Raw genomic sequence first — 23,307 nt, 5'->3', positions numbered from 1 at the left:
CGTTCCCTGTAACGCCAACAAGAAGGAAGTTGCCAGTACAACTGTTAGGTTTTCCCGAGTCTGGTTGTTTTTTAAAGACTCTGACGATTACCCCAAAAAGGCCATTTGCACCACCTACCAGGCCAGCATCAGCAGGGGTGGCAAAACGACCAGCCTGACAACCACCAGCATGATCAGGCATATGGCAGCAAAGCACCCGACTTTGTGGGCCGAACCCCAGGGTCCAGGAACAGTGTCTGCGAGTGGCACCATTACTTCTTCCGCTGTTGTGCATGCAAGCCAATCCCCTGTCCATGGTGCATGCGAAGATGCCTTGTGCCCTGCACCTGTCGTTGCACACTCTCAAGTAGCAGCATCAAGAAGCACGTCCAGGTCCTTGTCCCAGAGCAGCGTTCAGTTGTCCATACCTTAGTCCTTGGAACGCAAGCGCAAATTCGCAGCCAGCACCCCACAGGCCACATTACTAAATTCTCACATTTCACGACTGCTTGCGCTCGAAATGTTGCCTTTTAAGCTCGTGGAGACGGAAGCATTCTGAAACCTGATTGCGGCGGCCATCCCTAGGTACTCAGTCCCCAGGCACCACTATTTCTCTCGGTGTGCCGTCCCACATTACACAAGCACGTGTCCCAAAACATTAGCCGCGCCCTCAACAACGCAGTTACCTGGAAAGTCCACCTAACCACGGACATGTGGACAAGTGCTTGTGGGCAGGGACGGTACATCTCGCTGATGGCACACTGGGTTAACATGGTTAACATAGGGGAAGCCGGGACCCAGTCGGACCTTGGGACGGAACACGTCCTCCCGACGCCAAGGATTGTGGGCCCTAGGCCAATCAGGGTTGCCCCCACGGTCTACAGCTCCTGTACCTCCTCCTCCTCCACCTCTTCAGCCTCCATCTCCGAAATGACCACATCAGTCACAAGCTGGATGCACTGCAGCACTGCTTTGGCCAAGCGGCAACAGGCTGTGCTGAAGCTAATATGCTTAGGTTACAAACCATACAATGCTGAAGACTTGTGGACAGCTCTGAAAGAGCAGGCAAATCTGTGGCTCACACCGCTGAGCTTACAGCCAGGCATGGTCGTGTGTGACAATGGCCGAAACCTGGTGGCGGCTCTGAGGCGAGGCAAACTCACACACGTACCATGCCTGGCCCATCTGCTTAACCTCGTGGTTCAGCAGTTTCTCAAATCCTACCCGGAGCTGCCGGATCTGCTTGTTAAAGTAAGTCACCTGTGTACCCATTTTAGAAAGTCATCTACAGCTTCCACCGCCCTTGCCGTGTTTCAGCAGCGTTTGCAGCTTCCGGCTCACAGACTGGTGTGTGATGTCCCCACGTGTTGGAACTCTACACTGCAGATGTTGGGAAGGATTTGTGAGCAGAAGAGGGCAGTTGTTGAGTACCAGCATCAACAAGGCCGTCGGTATTCAGTTCAGACTCCACACATAAGACCTCAGGAGTGGACATGGATGTCAGACATATGTACCATCCTCCAAAACTTTGCGGACTCCACCAAGATGGTGAGCGGTGATGACGCCATAATTAGCGTCACCATCCTGCTTCTCTGTCTTCTGAAATGCTCTCTGCTCACAATCAAAGAGGATGCATTGCAGGTGGAGCACGATGAGATGGAGCAAGGAACCATACAGGGTGATTACACACTGCCCAGCCTCATCTCATCCCAACGTGGATTGGGGGACAATGAGGAAGAGTAGGAGGAGGAAGAACAGGAGCTTGTTTCATGCACTATAGACGGTACTACCTGCACAGCTGTCATAACGTCTGTTCAGCGAGGATGGCCAGAGGACAGAGAGGAGGAGGAGGAGGAAAGCATTGTCAGTCATCCTCTTGGTGAGGACATGGAAGTCTTGCCTGCTACTAGTCAAGCACGCCTGGCTGAGTTTATGTTACGCTGCCTTTCCCATGACTCTCGAGTTCTCAAAATTTTGGGTGACAGTCATTACTGGTTGGTGACACTTCTAGACCCACGCTACAAGGAGAACTTTATATCTCTTATTCCTGAGGCGGACAGGTCTACAAAAATGGGGCTGTACCAGAAGGCCCTTGTTGTGGAACTATTAAAAAAATTCCCATCTGAAAACGCTGGCGGCAGAGGTCACACTTCGTTGGACAACTAAGGGATACAGGCGAGAGAGACACAACTTCAACCCAGCAGAGGCAGTACTGTGTGTGTGTACGTGTCTGCGTACTGTGTGTGTGCATGTCTGCGTACTGTGTGTGTGTCACACTGACTCTGCGTACAGGAGGTCAGGGGCCTAAGCTGACCCTAAGCTGGGGCCCTGACTAATCCCTCTTCCTGGAGGTACTGTTAAAGATACAGAGGTCCAGGCCGCCAGCGTAACCCCTACCTCCTGAGGATCCCTGCACCTCAGTAATCTAGTCCTGAGAAGGACCCCGATCACAACAATAGGGGACAGGAAATAATATGCCAACACTCAGTACTAAGACGAACGAGACAGTACAAGGGTCAAACCAAAAACCACCTTGCATACAAAAACTACACCACTACTACAGAGGGAACACCAACGGGAAAGGAGATAATGATAAAGCGAGGAAGGGAAAAACCACACCAAATACACTTAGCTCAGAACTCCAAAATACCACGATCCGCTCTGTTTGTCTGTATGAAATGCTTTCACCGACACTTCCCTAACAGACCGGCAGGCATTTGAAGGAGTCTCACTACTGCAGCATTGATTGCAGCTGGGCGAGGCTGGACCTCGTCTAGCACAGAGAGAGAGAGTTAACTCCCTCACTGCCGAAAAACACAAAACACCAAAAACTCAGCTGCGAGAAGTCAGGCTGTGTAATCGTGACGATCTTCGTGGCGACACACCCGTGACAGTACCCCCCCTTCTACGAGGGGCCTCCGGACCCTCAGGGCCAGGTTTATCCGGGTGAGTCGTGTGGAAGGCCCGAACTAATCGGTCTGCGTTAATATCCGACGCAGGAACCCACATCCTCTCCTCAGGACCATACCCCTTCCAATGACCAAGGTACTGAAGGGACCGGCGATTAAAGCGTGAATCGATGACCTTCGATACCTGGAACTCCAAGTTACCATTAACCACCACTGGAGGGGGAGGTAAAGGTGACGGTATCACCGGCGCCACATACCTCTTAAGCAACGATCTGTGGAACACGTTGTGAATTTTAAACGTAGGGGGGAGGTCAAGACGGAATGCCACCGGATTAATTATAGAACTTTATCCTGTACGGCCCGATGAACCTGGGACCCAGTTTCCATTAGGGAACCTTAAGTTTTATATTCCTGGTAGACAACCATACCCGATCGTTCACACTAAGGTCCGGACCAGACACTCTCCTCCTATCAGCCATACGTTTGTATCGGTTCCCCATAGTATTCAGATTCTTCAGCACCCCTCTCCATACTGAAGCGAGTGATGAGGAAAATCGTTCCTCCTCAGGAACCCCCGAAGAGCCCCCCCTACTGAAAGTACAAAACTGGGGGTGAAAACCATATGCCCCAAAAAACGGGGACTTACCAGTGGACTCGCTCCGCCTATTATTAAGAGCAAACTCTGCCAGAGGTAAGAAAGAAGCCCAGTCCTCCTGGTTCTCTGACACAAAACACCGGAGATATGTTTCCAAGCTCTGGTTCATACGTTCCGTCTGACCATTGGTCTGAGGATGAAAAGCCGATGAGAACGATAAATGCATCCCCCGCCGTGTACAAAATGCCTTCCAGAATTTGGACACAAACTGAGACCCCCGATCTGACACCACATCGGAGGGTACCCCGTGAAGCCTCACAATCTCCCCAATGAACACCTGCGCAAGAGTTTTAGCATTAGGAAGAGTGATAAAATGTGCCATCTTGCTGAACCTGTCCACTACAACGAGTATGACCGTTTTACCCGAAGACGGCGGGAGGTCCGTAATAAAGTCCATAGACAGATGAGTCCAAGGATGCTCCGGGATCTTCAAAGGTAAGAGGGCCCCAGACGGACGGGTATGTGAGGTCTTAGAGCGCGCACAAACCCCACAGGACGCGACAAAAGTTACCACCTCCCTATGTAAGTTAGGCCACCAAAACCGACGCGAGAGGAGATCCACCGTTGCTTTACTCCCTGGGTGTCCTGCAAAAACTGAGTTATGGTGTGCCTCGATCACCTTTTGTCGCAACTGATCTTGAACAAACAGTCTCCCTGGAGGTCCAACAGGTGCGTCCCCCTGAGCCTCCAATACCTCCTCCTCAAGCTCAGAGCATACTGCCGAAACCACCACCCCCTCCTGAAGGATAGGAACCGGGTCGTCCGTATTCCCGGCCCCAGGGAAACTACGAGATAAGGCATCCGCCTTAACATTTTTTGACCCAGGATGATATGTAACGACAAAATTAAACCTGGTAAAAAACAATGACCACCTAGCTTGTCTGGGATTCAGACGTTTTGCGGACTCCAGATATAGCAGGTTCTTGTGATCGGTGATGACGGTGACCGGATGGACTGCCCCCTCTAAAAAATGGCGCCACTCCTCAAAAGCTAACTTAATGGCCAAGAGTTCCCTATTGCCGACATCGTAATTCCTCTCAGCGGACGACAATTTTTTAGAGAAAAAGGCGCACGGATGCCACTTACCAGGGGGCGAACCTTGTGACAATACTGCTCCCACCCCTACCTCGGAAGCGTCTACCTCTACAATGAATGGCTGTCACGCATCAGGTTGAATGAGTATGGGTGCCGAGGCAAAACATTTTTTCAAGGAGGAGAAAGCTTGACAAGCCTTGTCAGACCACCTAGAAAAATCCGTCCCCTTTTTTGTCATGTCTGTGAGAGGTTTAACCATGGACGAGAAATTACGAATGAACTTCCGGTAATAATTAGCAAACCCCAGGAAACGTTGTAGTGCCTTAAGATTCTCTGGCAGATCCCACTCAAGAACTGCCCGCACTTTCCCAGGGTCCATACGAAAACCGGACGCTGAAACCAGGAAGCCTAAAAACTGGAGTTCCTGTACGGCGAACACACACTTTTCCCATTTGGCATACAGTTTATTATCCCGCAAGATCTGTAACACCTGCCTAACGTGCTCCTGATGAGACACCAGATCCGGCGAGTAAATTAAGATATCATCCAGATATATGACAACAAACTGTCCCACCAAGCGGCGAAAAATGTCATTAACAAAGTGTTGGAACACCGCCGGGGCATTAGTCAGACCGAATGGCATGACAAGGTTCTCATAATGCCCCTCCGGAGTGTTAAATGCCGTCTTCCACTCATCCCCCTCCTTCATCCTAATCAGATTGTACGCCCCCCTGAGATCCAACTTAGAGAACCATTTGGCGCCCACGATCTGATTAAAGAGATCGGGAATAAGTGGGAGCGGATACGGATCTCGGACCGTAATCCGATTAAGTTCACGGAAATCCAGGCAAGGGCGTAGGCCTCCATCTTTCTTCTTCACAAAGAAGAACCCCGCGGCCACCGGTGAAGATGAAGGTCTAATATGCCCCTTAGCCAGACTTTCAGAAATATAATCCTTCATGGCCTGCCTCTCAGGACCAGAAAGGTTATACAACCTAGCTTTAGGTAACTTGGCCTCAGGGAGCAGTTTTACAGAACAGTCATACTCGCGATGAGGAGGTAGTTCCTGACACCCTTTCTCCGAGAATACATCCTCAAAGTCCGCCAGAAATGGAGGTAAGACCCTAGGAGTAACCTCACCGATGACCGTATTCATGCAGTTTTTATTACAGAATTTACTCCATTGGCTTATCTCTCTAGATTGCCAATTAATAACCGGATTATGCTTAGTTAACCAAGGAGGGCCCAACACTATAGGAGTGGGAAGACCCTCCAACATGTAGCAAGACAACAGTTCTTTATGTATCGCCCCCACTTGAAGTTTTACGTTATGCACAGCTTGCAAAAAACTTCCCTGACCGAGGGGCCTGGCATCAATCGAGAATATGGGGATGGGTTTAGCCAACTCACTCAATCGCATACCTTGAACCCGGGCAAACCGAGCGTCCACCAGATTAGCCCCGGCCCCACTATCCAGAAGAACAGATATCCTCTCAGTTCTCGTACCCACCACCACCTCCGCCGGTACGAGAAACTGAGATGAACCTAGGGACGAAATACCTACTCCCAGATTGCCGTCCACCACACAACCTGGGATCAACAGTTTTCCGACAACTCTTCACTCTGCAAGGGACGGGATGGACAGCCCCCAATAAAATGTCCCTTTCTCCCGCAGAAGAAACACCTTCCTGTCTTAAGGCGCACCACCGGTCCCCTCCCCCGAAATGATGTCCCTCCTAATTGCATAGGCTCCTCTGGACTGACCAGGGGACCCTCCATATAAGGAACCCTTGTAGAAGGTGGAGTCATCACAGGGGGCGGAGTAGCCCCGCACCTCTCCCGAAGCCGTCTGTCAATGCGAATAGCAAGGGCCATAGCGGCTTCCAGTGACGCGGGAGGGTCATACTGAGCCAACACATCCTTTAATTTGTCGGATAAACCTTGACAAAACTGGCTCCTAAGAGCCGGGTCATTCCACTGGGTGTCCGTGGCCCACCTACGGAACTCCGAGCAGAATTCCTCCGCCGGACGATCTCCCTGCTGGATCCTACGTAACTTAGATTCAGCAAGGGAGATCCGATCCGGGTCATCATATACGAGACCCAGAGCTGCAAAAAACCTATCCACTGACTGGAGAGCCGGGGAGCCTGGGGGAAGAGAGAACGCCCAAGATTGTGGGTCCCCTTGTAGGAGCGAGATGACAATTCCCACCCTTTGCTCTTCACTCCCCGACGACCGAGGCCGCAGCCGAAAGTACAACTTGCATGCCTCCCGGAAGACAAAAAACTTGTCCCGCCCCCCAGTGAACCTGTCAGGGAGAGCTACTTTAGGTTCTGGTCCGGCTTGCTCCTGGGGATACAAAACCTTGGACCTAACGTCCGCCAGCTCCATGGACAAACTCTGCAACTGCCGAGCTAGACTGGCTACTGGATCCATGGTAGCTGGAGAGAATCTTAGTGGGTCGGTGAAAATGTCACACTGACTCTGCGTACAGGAGGTCAGGGGCCTAAGCTGACCCTAAGCTGGGGCCCTGACTAATCCCTCTTCCTGGAGGTACTGTTAAAGGTACAGAGGTCCAGGCCGCCAGCGTAACCCCTACCTCCTGAGGATCCCTGCACCTCAGTAATCTAGTCCTGAGAAGGACCCCGATCACAACAATAGGGGACAGGAAATAATATGCCAACACTCAGTACTAAGACGAACGAGACAGTACAAGGGTCAAACCAAAAACCACCTTGCATACAAAAACTACACCACTACTACAGAGGGAACACCAACGGGAAAGGAGATAAATGATATGGCGAGGAAGGGAAAAACCACACCAAATACACTTAGCTCTGAACTCCAAAATACCACGATCCGCTCTGTTTGTCTGTATGAAATGCTTTCACCGACACTTCCCTAACAGACTGGCAGGCATTTGAAGGAGTCCCACTACTGCAGCATTGATTGCAGCTGGGCGAGGCTGGACCTCGTCTAGCACAGAGAGAGAGAGTTAACTCCCTCACTGCCGAAAAACACAAAACACCAAAAACTCAGCTGCGAGAAGTCAGGCTGTGTAATCGTGACGATCTTCGTGGCGACACACCCGTGACAGTGTGCGTGTCTGCGTACTGTGTGTGTGCATGTCTGCGTACTGTGTGCGCATGTCTGCGTACTGTGTGTGCGCGTGTCTGCGTACTGTGTGTGCGCGCGTGTCTGCGTACTGTGTGTGTATGTCTGCGAACTGTGTGTGTGCGTGTCTGCGTACTGTGTCTGTGTGCATGTCTGCGTACTGTGTGTGTGCGTGTCTACGTACTGTGTGTGTGCATGTCTGTGTACTGTGTGTGTGCATGTCTGTGTACCAAATGCGTGCATGTCTGCGTACCATATGCGTGCATGTCGGCGTACCGTGTGTGTGCATGTCTACGTACTGTGTGTGCGTGCATGTCTGCGTACTGTGTGTGCGCATGTCTGCATACTGTGTGTGCATGTCTGCGTACTGTATGTGTGCATGTCTGTGTACTGTGTGTGTGTGTGCATGTCTGCGTACTGTGTGTGTGTGCATGTCTGCGTACTGTGTGTGTGCATGTTTGCATACTGTGTGTGTGCGCATGTCTGTGTACTGTGTGTGTGCGCATCTCTGCGTACTGTGTGTGTACATGTCTGCGTACTGTGTGTGTGCATGTCTGCGTACTGTGTGTGTGTGCGTGTCTGCGTACTGTGTGTGTGCATGTCTGCGTACTGTGTGTGCGCGCGTGTCTGCGTACTGTGTGTGTATGTCTGCGTAGTGTGTGTGTGCGTGTCTGCGTACTGTGTCTGTGTGCATGTCTGCGTACTGTGTGTGTGCGTGTCTACGTACTGTGTGTGTGCGTGTCTGTGTACTGTGTGTGTGCGTGTCTGTGTAATGTGTGTGTGTGTGCGTGACTGCATACTGTGTGTGCTTGTCTGCATATATGAAGGATGAGGGGACAGCCTGGGCCCTGTGTACTATACCTATATTTCTCCGCCGCATCTGTGCATCATGAATGTTGGTATGTACTGTATTAAAGGGCCCACTGAGACTTTTTCGCCCGGGGCCCACGAAAACCAGGAGTCGGCCCTGGTTGATAGCAATGATGGAGGAGGGAACGTCATGTGACACTCTCTCTCCCATCATTCCTCCTCAGCATCTGACGCAGCGGCGTGATGACGCTGCACGCTCTGTCAGACAGTGGAGCTGGCAGCTGCTGAGGTGATAACAGAGACTGAAGCAGCGAGGAACAAGGAGCGGTAACTATGTATTTATTTATAAATCAGTGAGTACTAATAAAACTGGAGGACTGGGGGCTGCATTTTAACCTATGGGGGGCTGCATTCTACTGTGTACAGGACCATGGGGTGCATTATACTGCGTAGACGACCATGGCGAGTGCATTATACTGCGTGGAGGACCATGGCGAGTGCATTATACTGCTTGGAGGACCATGGCGAGAGCATTTTACTGTATGGAGGACTATGGCGAGTGCATTATACTGTGTGAAGGACCATGGCGAGTGTCCTTTACTGTATTGAGGACCATGGCGAGTGTCTTATACTGTGTGGAGGACCATGGCGAGTGTCTTATACTGTGTGGAGGAGCATGGCGAGTGCATTATACTGTGTGGAGGACCATGGCGAGTGTCTTATACTGTGTTGAGGACCATGGTGAGTGTCTTATACTGTGTGGAGGACCATGGCGAGTGTCTTATACTGTGTGGAGGACCATGGCGAGTGCATTATACTGTGTGGAGGACCATAGCGAGTGTCTTATACTGTGTGGAGGACCATGGCGAGTGCATTATACTGAGTGGAGGACCATGGTGAGTGCATTATACTGAGTGGAGGACCATGGTGAGTGCATTATATTGTATGGAGGATCATGGCGAGTGCATTATACTGTATGGTGGATCAAGGCGAGTGCATTATACTGTGTGGAGGACCATGGCAAGTGCCTTATACTGTATGGAGGACCATGGCGAGTGCATTATACTCTGTGGAGTGTGGAGAGGTGTGGGGTCATTATATTGTATGTAGGCCCATTATACTGCATGGAGGGCTGTGTGGGAGTCACAGTTGGGGGATCATACTGTGTTGGGGTCACCATACTTTGCCTTGGTAGTTGAGGTGGGGTACAATACGGTCATTATATTGTGAATGTGGAGGAATTCACCATGGGGGTATCATACTGTGTTTGGGGACACTTTTGCTGGCATTGTTGGCATCACACTTTATGGGGCAATGAAAAAGGAATCTATGACTTCAGCAGGAGGAAAATTACTATGTAAAGGCTGGAAAGTTGTGAGATCTGCTCTTCTGTGACCCCGACAATTATTTACTTTTTTGGGGGGGGCGGCCCAATTAGGACTTCTGCTATGGGGCCCCATGATTCCTATGTACGCCCCTGCTGATAAGCGCTGACAATAACTGACAATGCTGACAGGCTGACTCTTATAAAAATTAACAAGGGCTGGATTGGGCCAGACTTCTCAACACCACCGAATGATAGCAGCGTAACATAAACTCAAATCCAGTGTCTTTTCTTGGGAGGTGTATTCCCATGCACCTTTTCACACCCAGACATAGGTATACGCTTCCTGATTTTGACTATTTGCTCTTGTCCTCCTCCTTCTCCTCATCCTCCACCATCATATCACCAGTGTGACCGTGGTCCATGATGCAACACCCACATAATTTTTTTAAAGGGTGTTTATGACGCCCGTAAAAAAAAACTTTTTATACAGTATAGTGAGAAATAGTGGCGGCTGGGGACCGAGTACCGAGGGAGGGCCGCCGCCATCAGGTTGCGGAATGCTTCCGTCTCCACGAGCTTAAAAGGCAACATTTCGAGCGCAAGCAGTCGTGAAATGTGAGAATTTAGTAGTGTAGCCTGTGGGGCGTTGGCTGCGTATTTGCGCTTGCGTTCCAAGGACTAGGGTATGGACAACTGAACGCTGCACTGGGACACGGACGTGCAAGTGCTTCCTGATGCTGCTACTTGAGAGTGTGCAACGACAGGTGCAGGGCACAAGGCATCTTCGCATGCACCATGGACAGGGAATTGGCTTGCATGCACAACAGTGGAAGAAGTAATGGTGCCACCCGCAGACACTGTTCCTGGACCCTGGGGTTCAGCCCACAAAGTCAGGTGCTTTGCTGCTATGTGCCTGATCATGCTGGTGGTGGTCAGGTTGGTCGTTTTGCCACCCTTGCTTATGATGGTCTGGCAGTTGGTGCCAATGGCCTTTTTGGGGTTATCGGCAGAGTCTTTAAAAAACAACCAGACTGGGGAAGACCTAACAGTTGTACTGGTAACTTCCTTCGTGTTGGCGCAGAAAAACGGTGTTCTCTGGATTGCTTTTGAAGCAAATAATGAGGATTAAGATCCCCAAAAAAATATTCCTGGCCCCTGAGACCTGGGCCTTTGTCTAGAAATATCTAATAGCAGCAGAAGGCAGGACTGGAATGAAGCTTCTTGTGCCATGTGCACTGCAGTCTGCTATATACACTGCCTGCCTATATACACTGCCTGCCTGATATCTCTGCAGATGGATTAGTCCTCAGAAGGACTGTTTGTTGTTATGGATATGTGTAATGTACATGTTTTCTTCCTACACTACCGAATACACAAGCAAATCTCTCCCTAGCTCAGCAGCACCTCTCCCTACTCTGCCTGATTCCAGAGTGACTATGACCAGCACAGTGGCGCCAGGTCCGATACAGACCTGATGACGCTGTGCGGCCAGCCAATCACTGTAATGCCACAACCACCATGGCTGCGGCAGTACAATGAGTGCAGGCAATCTCTGCATGTTAATTGGTGCTCTAAAGAGCCCCAAACATGCAGGGAGGGTACCCAAGCATCCGCCCGAGCATCTGGCAAGTACTCGGCGAGCTCCGAGCATCTAGAGTACTGAGATGCTCGGGCGAGTACCGAGTACTTGCGAGTATGCTCGCTCATCACTAGTTAAAAAGCATGTTCCCAAAAGTTAGATCTCTCTGGGCTGCAGTTAGGTCTTGTTAAGGGATTAGCTGTGATAATCCAGCCCAGTAGAGGGAGGGAGAACCCAGTGCTATTGTTGAGTACAGGAAGTGAAGTGCTCAGTAGTGTACAGGCCATCCCAGTATAAGTCGAAGTGGTCAGCTGTATGTTCTCCTCCAGTGACACTGTTGGAGCGCCAGAAGTGGACGGACACTTTCCTGCGGGGGTGGCTAGAAGGCTCTGATGTGTCTCGGCGGGAGTCGGTGGAAAATTCTCAGACCCGGGGGCGGGTAACCAAGTTTAACCTCCAGAAGGTATACGGTTACCTGGAGGAGGAATGGACTGGTGATGATGTGTATGTCAGCCGAGACGTAGTGAAGAGGAAATACCAGCCTTTGGGTATTCATAATCTTCACGTCGGGGACATTGTGTACTTAGTTAAGTGTGAGTCTGCACGAGGTTGGTACGTGGCTGCGTTAACCCGTCCCTACAAGTGGGAGTACACCTTGAAGATGGACCAGGGGGTCCTCCAGAAGAGGGCTAAATGGGAAGCCCAGCAGCAATGGGCCAGGGAAGCTCCCAAAGGTTTCCTGCCACCACCTAAGTGGATGGCCCACAAGTAGAGAATCCTCAGGTGAGATGCCGAAGGGGAGGATCTGAAGACTAGGAGGAGAAGAGCTTTGAGAGCTGCGGTGTAGCTGACTTTTCTAGTGAGGTGCAGGGCATCGGCTTTCCGCCCAAACAGCCAGAGAAGGTCGGTGTGGCAGGTCAGGGGGCTGCTGGGGACTCACAGACCACCACCAGCCATGTGGTCTAGAAATTCAGGGTCACCAGCTACGGCCCAACCCAGGTTGGCTGTGGCAGCGCCATGTCCTCGGATGAGGACGCTGGGCTTGGCAGGTACCCTGACCAGCCTTGGAGGTGCAAGACTCCTCCTTCATCTACCGCATGGGACACCTTCATGAAGGAGAAGAGGGAGGCCAGAAGGAAGAAGTGATGTGGCTGTGAGGAGGTGAGGATGGTGATGCCTTTCCGGGACTGTTACTAATCCCCGATGGGGGCAGATCGCCCCATGTTTACTAGAGTTTCTGTTCTAAGGAAAAAAAAGAATCAGAGGACTGTTCTTTTACCTTCAGGTCCGGGGAGGCCTAAAGCAGGAAAAAAATTTTGTTTTTGTGAGCTGCTTTCTTTTATTTTTGTTGCACCTGATGCGCCTTTTTCTGCTGGAATTTAAAGCATTGAGGCAAACCTTGTGGATTGAAATTCCCTACCACCAAGAGACTTGCGGCCTAGCGGGAAGAACCGGTGACCCCCGCTAGAGCTTTGTAAAAAGAACTCATGTGGTGACGCCCATGACTGTGTGCCTCAGGACTCTGCCCTTAAGGAAATTAAAGACTGTTGCTGAGTTGACCTATGCTGATAAAATGGACATGGACACTGTGCTTCCAGGGTCCTTACTGAGAACGGCCGGTGCTACCGAAGAGTTTCAAATGTTATAACAATGAACTGTCCTGATTGCTGTTCAGGGACCTTAAATGAGAAGGGCCGGTTCCTTCCCAAGAAAAGGACGTCAGGACCAGTCTTTTACTAACATGTTTTGATAATTTGTTATAATATTAGTGTTAATATTTGATTGGTTGTCTAGTATGGCCGAGGATGACCATAATTAAAGTGTGGGGGATTGTAGTCTTGGTGAGGGAAGTAGCTTCCCACTGGCACTGAAATGGTTAAAAAGCATGTTCCCAAAAGTTAGATCTCTCTCGGCTGCAGTTAGGTCCAGTTAAGGGGTTAGCCCAGTAGAGGGAGGGGGAACCCAGTGCTATTGTTGAGTACAGGAAGTGAATAGCTCAGTAGTGTACAGGGCTTCAGAAAAGTGACAGGCTCTATGTACTGGCTGCTAGGATAGACGTGGGCCTTAATATTCCTGACAGTGGATCATCAGATGCAAGAATCTCTTCACAAGAGTCCCCTTATCCGGCCTGGGAACCTCGAGGGAGTCATTGGAGACCTAGGGGCGCATTCTGTCTGCAGGATTGCGGAAGAAGTTAGGACTCAAGGCTAGTATGTGGAGAGAACTAGGCCCGTATATACTGTCACTGGTGAGGAAGATTCTCTAGGGCTAGAGAGCAGAGCAACAGAGATGCTTCACCTCAATTGGGAACCAGGGCTGAAGTTGTATAAAGTACCTGTGGGAAAGATGACAACCCGTTGGACCTTATCCTTTATACCTGTCTGTAAATATTGTAAATTCTGCAAGTTACCCAGTAAGGTCCCAGTTATTGTTATGAACATTTTGTCCTCTGAATTTATTGCTGCCCTTGTTCCAGAAGAGAAGTTCCTGCAGGCAGAGAAGACCGGCTGGTCAGAAGTAAGTAGAATACACCTCAAACACCACAGCACATCAGAGGGAGGGCACAGTTTGTCTATAGGGTGCCAGAGTGAGTATGGGCCATAGTTCGCCCACGACTACCTCGCTGGGGCAGCTTACATTTGCGTGCTAGACACTTCTCAGCAGCTGCATCAAACTAGTTCATTGGCTCCTCATTTGCTTTGTAGGAGTATCCCAGGATTAATAACTTTCTGAAAGCAAATTCTCCTGTATGAATTGATCATGGAGAGATTTAACCATTGCGATTTCTTCAAAAGCATTATGGTCAACTCTGGCTATTTTTCCTGCAATGCATGGATGACATTTCTTGAAATCTCATTCATTTTACTTCCTCTGTAGTACGCAGAGGATTTTATGCATGCAAATCTACATTGCTAGATCCCGTATGGTCATGCCCTAAGTCTTGATGCAGACTTGAAAAGAGTTTGACTATGTGACAATTTCTTATTCTCATTGTATTGTTTGATAAAAAAACAAAAATCTAAGGCATATGGAGGAAGAATATAGGTTAACATTTTTTTTTAATATGTAATCGATACTAAATAGACATGGGCAAATTTTCAGAAATTTGTTTAAGGCAGAATTCCTTAATTTGGCTGGCAGATTCAATTCAGTCTGAATAAATGCAGTCTGAATTGAAAGTGCCCCAATGCCCGAAAATATGTTAATTATGCTCCCAGGTCTCTCCAGATCCCAAAGCATAATAAATGGAGGGGAGGAGATAAAAAATAAGGAAAAATTATACTCACCTATCCTAGGCCCACATCTCACCTGTACTGCCCATTCCTTCATTTGCCCATTCCTGTTGTTTGATCTTCTGGCTTTGACAAGTCATAACCCCGTCACATGTAGCGTAGCACACATTGATGTCAATGATTAGCACTCAATGTGACCGCATGAGGCCATGTCAGCTCTGTAAACTCAAAAACCAGAGGGCGCGATCAGAAAACTGGACATGGAGCTGTGGCAGTAGTCCAAGGGGGCCTAGATTGTGATGCATTCTTCCAAATGGAATTAAAAACTTAATTTTAATCCAGAAACTACCACAAATGAAATTGGTAGTGTATGGTTAGAAACCTGTTATCATTAAATTAGCAGCTGAAAATGAAAGAAACTGAAGAAACTCATGTACTGTTCTTGTTAGTGTCTATGCTGATGTGTCTAGAGTATTTCAGTCTAGTAGGCAGTGTCATTTAGTCAGCCATTTTCCATTAGGTGAATGCTGTGACACCTTAACAGTTTATGTTATGTGACATCACAGGGTGGTTTTAGTCAGTAGACTGCCATGACGTCAGAAATGTGTGTCACTTAAGTAATCAGCTGTAAAATGCTAAACGTTTCTGTCAGGTAAGAGCTGTCATACTGTAGGGGATAGCGGAGAAGATGAAGATGTGAAGATGCCGTGGCAACAAAAGTATTATCTATATATATGGTGTGATGCTATGTAATGTTTTATTGATTTGTGTGATAAAAAGAATGTTATGTTTTATCCCTATGGCTGTTGTTGTGTTTTGGTACTCCACTAGACTTTGCCTTAAAACCATCCCTAGGAATGCGGGAGGTCTGTCCACTAGGGGAACCATACAGCAGATAAGGACATAGTTTACTCTGCATAGGATGCTAGGTAGTTAACAGTTGGGATTAGCCCACAGTTTGGGAGGGGTTAGATGAGTTTTATAAAAAAAATTTTTCCGGGTGAGATGGAGATGTCACAGGTGTGTCAGAGGTGACAGACAGTCACCCTGCAGTCTCTACGTATAGAATTGCAGATATCTTCTTAGAGGCTGGCTGTCTCTAGGACCCAGCGGATACCTCCCTCTGGCTAATTAGCTCCCTGGCCTGAGTGTATAAATACCTGGTGTGGCTGAGAGGGAGGTGCTGGCGATATTCATTACTACTTGCGAGGCTTTAGCAAGAGCAGTACTTCATCCTCTCTGGAGCTTGAGGCCGTGTGCGCATTTGGCTGGTGTCGTCTAAAGTTAAGCATCCCCCCTGTTTGTCTAACCTTGTTGTCTATAGAGTTTAGTGGAGATCGACTAGTGCTCATCTCCTCCCTTCCCTAGCCTTAGCAATATGCCAGGGAAAGTCAGGGTGGGACACGCGTGCGGCGATTGGTGAAGAGCCAATATAGGGACAGTAGTTGAGACAGGGTGACACTATACCAGATGAGAAAGTCTCCACTCCCTCCTTTCCCTTGTGTCTGGCTTCCCTTTCTCTCTTCCCTCTGTATTGCACTAAGTCTTTCCCACACCCTGCATGACAGGAAAAGAGTCCATGACTCATACAGTTTAGGTTTAAGTTCAGTGAAGGAGAGTGGAGTGGAGAGAAGAAAGGCTAATGACGCACCAAGGGGATGGGGACGACTCGGTACCCGGGCCTTTGCCTGGCTTTGGGGATGTCGCGGTGGTTGGCTCCCGGGCCCGTAACCTGGGGTCACTCTTGAAAAAGCGGATTGGAACTTGGATATTAAATAAAAATAAAGTAAATAGTTTGTGACGCCACCTGTGGTACCTGGTAATGATTACCAGCGCTGCTTCAGACCTCCGGGGGTGTTGGGATGGCAGCTGAGGTGTTTCTGCTCCCCACAGGTGGAGCGGGCCCCCAGGGCAGTTTGGAGTTTGATGGTGGGTGGTTCTGGGACTTGTAGTGCAGGCGGGATGGCGCAGCAGGAGTAACTGACAGAGACAGGGGATTCGCTTCAATACCTTTACTGGTGCGGATGTCAGCTACGGTCCAGGGTACTCAGTAGGATGAGTGCACTTCAGGACTTCTCCCCAGTGAGCGGGTATAAGGCCTCCTGGTTCGTGTCTGCCTCTCTGTATGCTCCTGGCCAGCCTGCAACTGGGCCTAGCTTATGTGTCATGCCGTTCCTTCACCTGTCGCTCGGTAGTAGGACCTTCTGCTGGCAACCACTATCCCTGGTCGCCGGGGCCGTTGTGGTTCCTGGTCCTGTGATGGGTTTAACTTCAGGTCTGCCAGGGACTTGTAGTCCTCCTGGAATGCCGGTGATCCCTACTGGGTATAGAGGACCCTGTAGGCGCGGACCCGGTGTCCGGTTTGTATATTCGGGGTGAGCCTATGATGCTCCTCTACCCCCTTCAACTCCTCTCTCCTCTCCTCCTTGCCGTCGGCCACACTTGGGGCCCTCAGAACTCAGCAGCAGACGTGCTGCATCTTCGCTGCTCTCAGCGTCAGCACGCTCTCCAACAACTAACTGAACTGATCTGCCTGGCTCCACCCTCCATATATATATGTCCCTAACGGGCTCCCTCTGCTGGTATGAGGTGGAAGGGTGGAGGTGTTTGTATGTAATGAGGGCCTCTTGTGGAGAAGTCCGTCCATGCACCCTGGGTTCTGTGGTACCTGTGAATAGCAGGGTGCCACATTCCCCCCTAGTACAATTCAGTACTCCTGGACTGAAGCATTTTGCAAAACAGGTTAACAACAATAACAATAATGATAATAACAATAACAATAATTAAGTTACACTATGTCCCGTAACCCGGTGTCCGTTTCACCGATGAAAGTGTAACAGGGAGAAACATGAGGGACCCGCCTGAAAACCCTCAACGTAGGCCCTGGGCTTGGCTACAGGGCATAAGTGATCCAGGTGCTGGACCACGTCTTCGGCCACGCCAAACGGGTTTTTGTTCTTTGGTCAAATAAAGGGGGCACTTTTGATGAGTGCAACTATTTACAAGAACAATTTTTGGCTGCTCACAGTCCTCAGCCTACAAGTCTTTGTACCCTCACGGGTAACTAAATGCACACATATTATTGACAGTTTATACAATAAATAATAGGCAATACCCAACTGGGTAACTATTTACAATGGTAGGCACTTCGTGCTTATTCCCTAAACCTGGCAGGGATTTGTCCTTGTGTGCTGCGTGTGGACCTTCGTAGCACTGGGGTGTCACTAGTGTCTGTGCGTACCCTTTCTGTTAATCTAGCAGGTGTATGTGCCGGTAGATTATAGAACTGCCTTAATTTCTCTATGGGACTGGCAAGTACACTGTCCACTGGGCCTTCAGGCTCTGTTTCAATGGGTGATTCTCCTCTTACTGGGGACTCTTCCTGTTACTGAGCAGGTTCTTCTAGGACGCTCAGGCTGTGTGCCCACGTAGCGTTTTTCAAGCTTTTTTGATGCGGAATTTCCGCAGCGGAAACGCTTGTAAAACGCTTGGTAACCCGCACCCCATGGTCCCCAATGTGATTCCGCAAATTCTATGCACATGCTGCGGATTTTTCCGCAGCGTTTATGCTGCGTTCAAAAATCCGCAGCATGTCATTTAATTTAGCGTTTCCGCAAGCAGAATTGCCTTTGTCCAATGCATAAAAAACGCAAGGCAATTCCGCATGTGGAAAACGCGTGATAAACGCGCGAAAAATGCGCGATAAACGCGTGCGGAATTCCGCATGCGTTTTTCCGGGAGAGGACTTGCAGAAATGAAGCAGAAATTTTCTGCTTCATAAATGCAACGTGGGCACATAGCCTTAGGCTATGTGCCCACGTTGCATTTATGAAGCAGAAAATTTCTGCTGCATAAATGCAAGTCCTCTCCCGGAAAAACGCATGCGGAATTCCGCACGCGTTTATCGCGCATTTTTCGCGCGTTTATCACGCGTTTTCCACATGCGGAATTGCCTTGCGTTTTTTATGCATTGGACAAAGGCAATTCCGCTTGCGGAAACGCAAAATTAAATGACATGCTGCGGATTTTTGAACGCGGCATAAACACTGCGGAAAAATCCGCAGCATGTGCATAGAACTTGCGGAATCCCATTGGGGACCATGGGGTGCAGATATACATGCGTTTTTCAAGCGTTTACGCTGCGGAAATTCCGCAGCATATACGCTTGAAAAATGCTACGTGGGCACACAGCCTTAGAGGTTCTTCTTGTGGCTGATAGAAGTGTATTACGGGTATAATCACTGCTCCATCAAGTTGAGGCCAGTCCGCAGGGAAATCTCCTAGAACTGTGTGAAGCACATCTTCCTTGGGTTCTTCCGGTGCTATAGGAGGTACTTCTTCTTCCGTTGTCTTCAGTAGTCCTGGGCACACTTTCAGATGGTCCCTTGAGACTGTTGCAGTTGTTTTACCTCCATCTTTGCTAATCAGGCAGGTTTTACTGTTGTCAAATTTGGAGTTCAGCACTGTGTAGGGCTCTCTTTCCCACTGGTCATCGAGCTTGTGACTTCTCTTCCGCTTTAGCACTATCTCTCCAGGTGCCAAGGGTTCTGCTGGTGCATGTTTATTGTACTGTTCTTCCTGTCTTTCCCTTACTCTGTTCAGACTGTCTTCGACACAGGCCTGTACTTTCCTGTACTGCTCTTGCCGATTTGTATCCCACTCTTCAGTGGACATATCTGCTGCAGGTTCTACCACTCCACTCCGAGTTCCAGGTCCATGGGCAGCTTTCCAGGTCTTGCTCTCATGAGGTACGCTGGGGAACAATTTGTAGAACTCACAGGTATGTGATTGTACAGATCTACAAGGTCAGGTAGTTTGTCTGGCCACTGATTTCTTTCTTGCAAGAATAAGGTTTTCAGCAGGTCTATGACGATGTTGTTCATTTTCTCACACAAACCATTGGTCTGAGGGTGGTACGGTGTAGTCCAGGTCTTCTTGCACCCATACAGATGACAGAATTCTTTAAACAGCTCGGCTTCAAAAGCAGGGCCTTGATCCATCAGCACTTTGTCGAGGTAGCCATGGGGCCTGCAGAAGTATGCTTGGAATGTTCTTGCTGCAGTTTCTGCTGACAGGGGCTACCACCAGGAACCGGGAATAGTGATCCACCATGGTCAGCGCATAGGAATAGCCTGACCTGCTGGGTGACAGCTTGACGTGATCCAGAGCGACGATCTCCAGGGGTTGGGTTGTCTTGATGGACTGCAAGGGTGCTTTCTGGCTGCCGTAGTCTTTCCTTCTGAGGCTACAAGGCCCACAATTCCGGCACCACCTCTCTATGGAGCTCTGCATTCCAACCCAGTAGAACCGGTCCTTCAGCAGGGTTTCCAGCTTCTTCCAGCCAAAGTGACCTGCTTGCTCGTGGTAGGCTTCCAACACCATCTGGATATCTGTCCTGGGTACAACAATCTGTCACACCATTTCATGGGTCTTGGGGTTGACATATCTTCTGCACAGCTTCTCTCTGTAGATGAACAGCCGGCTTCTTTCATTCCACAGTTGCTTGGCTTGTGGAGGAGCATCCTTCTCCAGGTGGGAACCTTCCTGGGTGATCAGTCTTTTGATAAGGCTGACAACTGGGTCACTGTCCTGGGTCTCCTTCCAACTGTGGTGGGGTAGAGGATTCAGCGTCCTTCCCTGACATCTTCTGGTGACGTGTTGCTCATGGACCACTCCGCTTCGGTGGAAGGCAGGTAATTCAACTTCCTCTAAATCATCTACTTCATCCTCAGTGTCTGACTGGTGAGGTATCCTTGACAGGGCATCAGCATTGGTGTTCTTGTGACCTGCCCGGTAATTGATGGTGAACTGATAATTTGACAGTCTGGCCACCCAATGCTGTTCCATGGCTCCCAACCTGGCTGTCTCCAGGTGTGTCAAGGGATTGTTGTCAGTAAAAGCTGTAAACTTAGTTGAGGCTAGGTAATGCTTGAACCTTTCAGTGATAGCCCAGACCAAGGCCAGGAACTCCAGCTTGAAGGAACTGTAGTTCTCCGGGTTCCTCTCGGTAGGGCGTAGCTTCCTGCTGGCATACGCAATTACTTTCTCTCTTCCATTTTGCTTCTGGGACAACACAGCTCCCAGTCCCTCATTGCTGGCGTCAGTGTACAGCAGGAAAGGCTGGCTGTAGTCAGGGTAAGCCAGTATTTCTTCACCAGTCAGGATTTCCTTCATTACCGCAAAGGATTCAGCCTGTTCTTTGCTCCACTGGAATGGGGGACTTTTTCCTCTTTTGGACTGTCCTACCAGGAGGTTTTGTAGAGGTGCTACCTTTTTGGTATAGTCCTTTATGAACCTCCTGTAGTACCCGACCAGTCCCAGGAATTGCCATACTTCCTTGATACTTCTCGGTTCAGGCCACTTCTGGATGGCAGTGACCTTCTCCGGGTCTGGTGCTACTCCCTCCGAGCTGACTACGTGCCCCAGGTACTGAACTTTCTACTTGAGCAAGTGCCATTTAGAAGGCTTTAGTTTCATCCCATACTGGGACAATGCTTCAAATACCTCCGCCAGGTGCTTCAGATGGTCCTCATATGTCCTCGAGTACACGATAACGTCATCCAGGTACAGCAGCACTGTCTCGAAGTTCCGATGTCCCAAGCAACACTCCATCAGCTTCTGGAACGTTCCGGGTGCATTGCAGAATCCAAACGGCATACTGTTGAACTCGCACAGTCCCATCGGGGTGGTGAAGGCTGTCTTCTCCGGGTCCTCCTCAGCAACAGAGACTTGCCAGTACCCACTAATGAGATCCAGTGTAGAGAAGTAATTGGTAGATTTTAGTGCAGCCAGGGATTCCTCTATACGGGGCAAAGGGTATGCATCTTTATGTGTTATGCGATTAATCTGTCTATAATCAACACACATCCTCATGCTACCGTCCTTTTTCCTGACCAGGACCAGGGGAGCTGTTCAAGGGCTAAAGCTATCCCTTACTACCCCTGCCTTTTTCATGTCACGCAACATTTCCTTGGCTTTCTGATAATGTGCTGGTGATATGGGTCGGTAACGCTCCTTAATGGGTGGATGGTTACCGGTGGGTATGTGGTGTTGTACCCCTTTAACCCTTCCAAAGTCAAGTGGGTGTTTACTAAACACTTGTTAATATTCCTGAACCACTCTGTAAACACCGTGTTTCTGATGGACAGTAGTGGCGTCAGTCCCAACAAGGAGCTCTTGACACCAATCCTCCAGCTGAGCTTCGGAGTCGTTGTCCTCCACTGCATCTGGTGGGGTCAAGGATTCCACTGTGTGTATGGAATCATCATTCACAGTGTACAATCTAGCAACAGTGGCATACCTTGGCAATTTGACTTCCTCCTCCCCACAATTTAGGAGTCGTACGGGCACCCTCCCATTGCGTACGTCAACTACCCCTCTAGCAGTTAGGAGTGTAGGTCTGTGCTCTGAGCTAATGAGCTCCACTACCACCTGGTAGTTCTGTCCCTTGAGACCTATTGCTGCCCTACACCAAATCAGCATCTCACTCATTGGGGGAATCACAATGGGTATCGGGTCTGTCACCCGTACATTACCAATCTCACCACCTGTTAGCTTTACCTGTTGCTGGTACAGGAGGGCTCAAATCTCTCTCTGGAGCACCTTTCTCTGCCCTGGTTTGGCAGTGTCAGCAATCTGTTGGGGCAAAAACAACACTTCTCCCAAACAGTTACCAACAATATTTGTACCAAGTATCATATACAAGTCTGTATCACCAGGGTTAGATTCCACTACAATCAGTCCTTGGTCCTTTAGTTCCACTCTCCCCACCTTCACTGTCACGTCCTTAACCCCTACTAGGTTAAGAGGAAGGCCTTTAGAGGCATACACAGAGAGGTTCGGGGCCGGCGGGTGGAGTTCATCTATGGACCAGTACCTTTTGTAGAAGACATCAGGTATGATGGTTACCTGTGAGCCGGTGTCCAATAATGCAGGTGTTGCTATACCGTCTAGCATGATGGACAGGAAAGGCCTTCCTCCTATGAACCGGTGGTACCAGCTTGATGGGCTTGGTTGATTTACTCCTGGGTGTCGGCCCTCTGCCCCAGGGTTTGCCCGTTTAAAGGACAGTTCCGCGCGGTGTGGCCTGCCTTGTGGCAGCGGTAGCAGATGAAGTCTCCTGGAGGGCGACGTTGGTCGTTGGTCCTCCCACGGGGCGGCGTTGTCCTCCTACGGGGTGGTGTCGTCCTCCTATGGGGTGGTGTCATCCTCCTTCTTCTCCTCATCCAGGGGGCATACTCAGGACTGTTGGCGAGTAGGATCGTTCCTTCCGGCTCGGGCTCCACCTGTAGCTGCAGGGTGCTCAGGACAGTGGCCTGGGTTTTACTCAGCTGACGCACTTCAGAGCGCAGGTTGTCCAGCTCGCTAGGGGGCACTGTTTGCATCTTTGTTTCAGCCGTCAATGAAGGAGCAGTGGGTGCTGCGGCCACTGGGGTGACCCCACCCTAGTAACGCTGGATAGCAGTCCCTAATGCTTCCAGGGGCTGTAGACCCTTAATAGCCATGTCCTTCAGGGAGTCAAAGGTGGCATTTGGATGATCTAAGGCCCACCACGGTACGGTTCTGCTCTCCTCCTGGGACCTCAACCCCCGGATGAATTGTTCTGTCAGCATTCTATTCTCATCTTGTATGCTGGTTGGACTAACCTGTTTCAGGGCCCGCAAGGC

Source organism: Phyllobates terribilis, unplaced genomic scaffold, assembly GCF_046119375.1.
Source record: "Phyllobates terribilis strain yellow unplaced genomic scaffold, ASM4611937v1 Scaffold_4__5_contigs__length_816908805, whole genome shotgun sequence".
NCBI classification, from domain to species: domain Eukaryota; kingdom Metazoa; phylum Chordata; class Amphibia; order Anura; family Dendrobatidae; genus Phyllobates; species Phyllobates terribilis.
This window is presented reverse-complemented; position numbering follows the sequence as displayed.